This window comes from Lipotes vexillifer, unplaced genomic scaffold, assembly GCF_000442215.2.
Source record: "Lipotes vexillifer unplaced genomic scaffold, Lipotes_vexillifer_v1.1 scaffold215, whole genome shotgun sequence".
NCBI classification, from domain to species: domain Eukaryota; kingdom Metazoa; phylum Chordata; class Mammalia; order Artiodactyla; family Lipotidae; genus Lipotes; species Lipotes vexillifer.
Window position 1 is genome coordinate 1,480,531 of NW_006776544.1, and position 5,791 is coordinate 1,486,321.

The following is a 5,791-nucleotide window of genomic DNA, read 5'->3' on the forward strand; positions in this document are numbered from 1 at the left end:
TTTTTTTTTTTTTTTTTTTTTTTGCAGTACATGGGCTCCGGACACGCAGGCTCAGCGGCCATGGCTCACGGGCCCAGCCCCTCCACTGCATGTGGGATCCTCCCAGACCGGGGCACGAACCCGTGTCCCCTGCATCAGCAGGCGGACTCTCAGCCACTGCACCACCAGGGAAGCCCTGTTGTTTGTCTTTTTGATTGTAGCTATTCTGGTGAGTGTGGAGTAGTAGTATCTCAGTGTAGTTTTGATTTGCATTTCCCTAATGCATAATGATGTTGAGCATCTTTTCACATGCTTATTGGTCACTTGCCTACCTTCTTTGGAGAAATGTCTATTCAGATCCTTTGTCTAATTTTCAGTTGGGTGAATTGTCTTTCTATTATTAAGTTGTAAATTTCTTTATATATTCTGGATACAAATCCCTTATCAGATACATGATTTGCAAATATTTTCTCCCATTCTGTGGGTTCTCTTTTCATTTTTTTGGTGGTGTCCTTTGAAGCACAAAAGTTTTAAATTTTAATGTAATCTAATTTATCTTGGTTTTTTGTCACTTGTGTTTTTGGTGTTGTATTTAAGAAACCTTGCTGAAGCAATGCCACAAATTACCCCTCTGTTTTACTCTAGGAGTTTTACAGTGCTTGCATTTAGTTCTATGATCCATTCTGAGTTAAATTTGCATAAGGCATGAGAAGGGGTCCAAATACATTCTGCATGTGAATATCCAGTTGTCTCGGCACCATTTGTTGATTGTTTATCTTTTTGCATCTAATCATGAGAGATATTGGTCTGTGGTTTTCTTATCTTGTAATTTCTTTGTCTGGTTTTGATATCAGGATAATGCCTCATAGAATGAGTTGGGAAGTATTCCTTCCTCTTCAGTTTTTCTGGAAGAGATTGTGCAGAATTGGAATTAGTTCTTCATTAAATATTTAGTAGAATTTATCAGTGAAGCCATCTGAGTTTGCTTTGTGGGATTATTTTTAACCACAAATTCAATTTTCTTTAATAGATACAGGGCTATTCAGGTTATTTTTTTTTCTTGCGTGAGCTTTCTTTTAAGGGATTTGTCCATTTAATATAAAATTTCATTTTTATTGGCATGATGTTATTCATAAAAGTTACTTATTATTCTTTTAATATCTGTAAAATCTGAAATGATATAAACTATCTCATTGGTAATATTGTTATTTGTGTCTTCTTTCCTTTTTTTCCTAATAAGACTGGCTAGAGTTTTATCAGTTTTGTTGATTTCTGATTTATTTCATTTCTTGTGCTTATTTTGGGTTTAATTTTCTCTTACTTTTCTAGTTTCTTTAAGTTGAAGCTAAGGTCATTGATTGGAAAATTTTCTTCTTTTCTAATATAGGCATTTAGTACTATATATCCCCCTTTAAGTATTGCTTTCTCAACCTTTCACAAATTTTCATATACTGCTTAAAATTTTTTCAGTTCAAAGTTCTTTGTAATTTTCCATTTGACTTCTTTTTTTTTTTCTTTTTTTTTTTCTTTTTTTTTTTTGCGGTTCGCGGGCCTCTCACTCTTGTGGCCTCTCCCATTGCGGAACACAGGCTCTGGATGCGCAGGCTCAGCGGCCATGGCTCACGGGCCCAGCTGCTCCGCGGCATGTGGGATCTGCCTGGACGGGGGCACGAACTCGTGTCCCCTGCATCGGCAGGTGGACTCTCAACCACTGCGCCACCAGGGAAGCCTTCATTTGACTTTTTATATTAATGATTGTCATCTGCCAAAAAAGCTACTTTTACTTCCTCCTTCCCAATCTAAATGCTTTTTATTTCTTTTTCCTTTATTGATTGTACTGGCTTCGAATCTCCAGTACAGTGTTTAATACAAGTGACAAGAGTGGATTCCTTGATTTGTTTCTAATCTTAGGGGGAGAGCATTCACTCTTTCACCATTGATGCTGCGATGATGTCATGATGTGAGCTATAGACTTTTCTTATGCCGTTTATCAGTTTGAGAAATTTACCTTCTATTCTGACTTTTTGAGAATTTTAAAGAATTGTGGTAAAATATACATAAGATAGAATTTACCATTTCAACCATTTTTAAGTGTATAGTTCACTGGCATTAAGTACCTTCACATTGTTGTGCAATCATCACCACCACCTATCTCTAGGACTTTTTCCTCTCCCCAAACTGAAACTCTGTACCCCTTAAACAATAACTCCCCACTTCCCCTCCCCCAGCCCCTGACAACCACTATTCTAGTTTCTGTCTCTATGACTTTGACTACTCTAGGTCCCTCATATAAGTGGAATCATATATTTGTCCTTTTGTGACTGGCTTATTTCACTTAGCATAATGTCTAAAAGGTTACTCCGTATTGTAGCATGTGTCAGGATTTCCTTCCTTTATGAGATTGAATCATATTCCATTGTGTGTATATACCACATTTTGTTTATCCATTCATCTGTTGATGTACACTTGGTTTGCTTGCCCCCTGCCAGTCCGTTCAGGCTGCTGTAAGAAAATACCACAGACTAGGTAGCTTATAAACGACAGAAATTTATTTCTCATAAATTCTCTAAAATTATTTCTGGCCTCTTGGAGGCTAGACGGCCAAGATCAAGGGGCCAGTATGTTCAGGTGAAGGCCCTCTTCCTGGTTGACAGCCGACACCTTTTCTCTGGGTCCTCACATGGTGGAAGGGGCTAAGGGGCACTGTTGGATCTCCTTCATAAAAGCACTGATGCCATTCATGAGGGCTCCACCCTCATGAACTAATCATCTCCCAAAGACCCACCTACTAATAAATTGGTGGGACCCATCACCTTTGGGAATTAGGATTTCAACATATGAATGTGATTGGTGGGGGCTGGGGGGGAACGACACAGACATTCAGACCATAGCACCACCTTTTGGCTATTGTGAATAATGCTGCTATGAACATGGGTGTACAAATATCTGCTGGAGTCCCTGCTTTCATTTCATTTGGGTATATACACAGAGGTGGAATTGCTGGACTTTATGGTAATTCTCTGTCTAATTTTTTGAGGAACTGCCATCATTTTCCACAGCAGCTGCACCAGTTTATATTCCCAGCAGCAATGCACACAGGTTCCAATTTCTCCACATCCTTGCCAACACTCTATTTTCTTTTCCTCTTTAGATTGAAAATTGAAAAGATATCTTCCCAACATAGCAGTTACTATATACCCTGTTTCAATCTCCTCCTTCTCTCCTTCCTTCCTTCCTTCCTCTTTCTTTTTCTTTCTTTCTTCCTTCCTTCCTTCCTTTCTCTTCCTTCATTTTTTCCTTCTTTCTTTCTTTCTTTCTTTCTTTTCTTTCCTTCCTTCCTTCCTTCCTTCCTTCCTTCCTTCCTTCCTTCCTTCCTTCCTTCCTTCCCTTCTTTCCTTCCCATCCCAATCAGTATCACATTGTTCTGTGCCTGGGTCTTAATTTATAAAGGTGACTGAATGGCGACACGGAGAGAACAATGCCATTGAAGGAAAAGTTTAATATTACTTACAGTTCCCCTAGAAACAAGAGGCAATATTCCTCTGCCTTAATCATGCCAGGGCCAGGTACCAGGCAACTAGAGACCACCCCTATAGTTTAGAACCTGCCGAAATAATTCAAACTAGCCAATCTGAAACTGTTTACCCTGCCCTGTCTTGCCTTTCTATTGGCAATCCCACTAAAGTCTCTGGCCTGAGTCTATCCCTCACTCATCACTCAGTCACCTTTATAAATTAAGACCTGGGCATAGAACAATAGGCACAGTGTGCAAGGTGACTCAGCTTTTGATGGAGGGAGCTTGCCTCTAGACTGCTCTTGGCCTACTAACTGGACTCACCAAACAGCGAGTACTGCCCAGGAAGACATGGCTGACCATTGGCACACTGGCACTCTGGCTTCACTGCTTCATGCTGTATCTGCTATACACTGCCATGGTCCTCCAATTAAATCTAAGAGGACCTCAAAGGCACTTGCGTCTATGGTACTCCTCATTTAGTTTCAGGTGCTGAAGTCTCCATTCATGGTTGCTGTAATTCCATAGTTGGCATCTTACCTTGGACAGCTGGGTCAACTGGGCCAAACCTGATTTTCCTGGTTCAGTGCACCTAGGTTCCGGGCAGTGACCTCTAGATCCTTGGCAGTGGCACTGGGGGTGATTAGGATCACTGGCTAATTTACAAGGTAAAGCTCCCTACCCAAGGGAGTGAAGAGAGGCTTCCTCTGATGAGAGCATGGTGGATGTGAGTCTGATCCATCGACCCAACAGGGCTGAAGATAGCAGTGGACAGTCAGTCTCCTGCTGGAGTTTCCCCTCCCAATAAGCAATTAAGCCATGGCCTGCTCTTCTAGAGGGAGTCCCTGTGGAAGAGTCTTGGCGTTGGTCCCTGGTGAGCTCTACAGATCTGCTGGTGATGCAGCTCAGGGTGCCTTTTCACAGCAAACCATGGCACCCAAACGCTAAAGTTTGTTTCAAAGGCAAATCCTTTTGTTGCTTGCTTTACTGCTGTCACATTTTTCCTTTGATCAAGTGGGATGTAAGGGATCCATCCTTGGAGACCCGTGGCTCAATGTTTAAATAAAAAAGAGGATGTGGAGAGGAAGGGGAACTTTAATCCCACTCCCCCTCAAACACCTGAGTAGGTCTCTCAGCTCACTTGAGATTATAAATCTCCAGGTTTCTGTGCTTGGGCACTCTCAAACGCTGCTGCCTATGCATATGCTAAAGTCTCATGTTTAAAACAAAATTATCACAAAACAAAAAATGTAAAAGATAAAGCTGAGGCCACCATTGCTCTCCTAGATGTCACCCCTCTGAGGTTGATTGGAGTACCCTAGAAATAGAGGCCACTGCTCAGAGCAGACGCTACTGGGGATCACCAGTAGCTTATCAGGTAAGCACCCAAAAGAAAAAAAATGAGGAGAAGTTTAGCCGCCTATAAATACTGCAGACCATTCTAGAAACGTGTTTAATAGGGACAGCGTTGGTCCTAGGGAGAGGTTGCTTAGAGACAAGAAGTCCCTTTTTTCTCCCCTCTTTCCCTCTTCTCATCTGGACACAAAAACTAGACTGTGGCTTTGGTTAGGTAGCTACAAGCCAAAAACAGAAGAAAAAGGGAAAAAAAAGATAAAGATAAAAGACTGCCACTTTTGGTGGCTACAAGCCCAAGGGAAAATAAAGAGGAACTTTAAACCATATGTACTGAGCAAATGCCAGTTCTAACAAGCATAATGCTAGCCCTAGATTACTTATTGATTTTGAAACAAACCCTAGCTAGATACAGGAGGAGAAAATAGAAGGTAATTAAATTATGTAAACATGTATAATATTTTCATATAAATATATAATAGGTGAATTGTGAGTATATATAAAATATATAGCTAAATTAAAACAAAATCCCCCAATTTGATCCAGTTGGAAGTTTGGAATTTATATATTAAAGAATTTATATAACAAAATGATAAAACAAATGCTGATTGGCTTTTGTGCCTCTACAGGCTTGGTTCTAAATTAACTTCAATACTTGCTAAAATACATCAGTTGACAGGAACTTTATGGACTTAATCAAGATGGGGCTTAAATTGCAGTTGTGCCTGGGGATCCCAGTAAATTTAAACATCATGTCCCCTAAAATCTAAAGAAGGTAACTAAATATAAAATGAAGAAAAAATGGGTATACCTCACTCTAATTGTAGCCTTGCCTAAATATCCAAAGACAGACATAATACCTATTGCCCTAAAATATTCTATATTGGGCATAGGTGCTCTGACACAATATAATAAATTAAGACTAAAGTAAGTCTTTGAGACTTA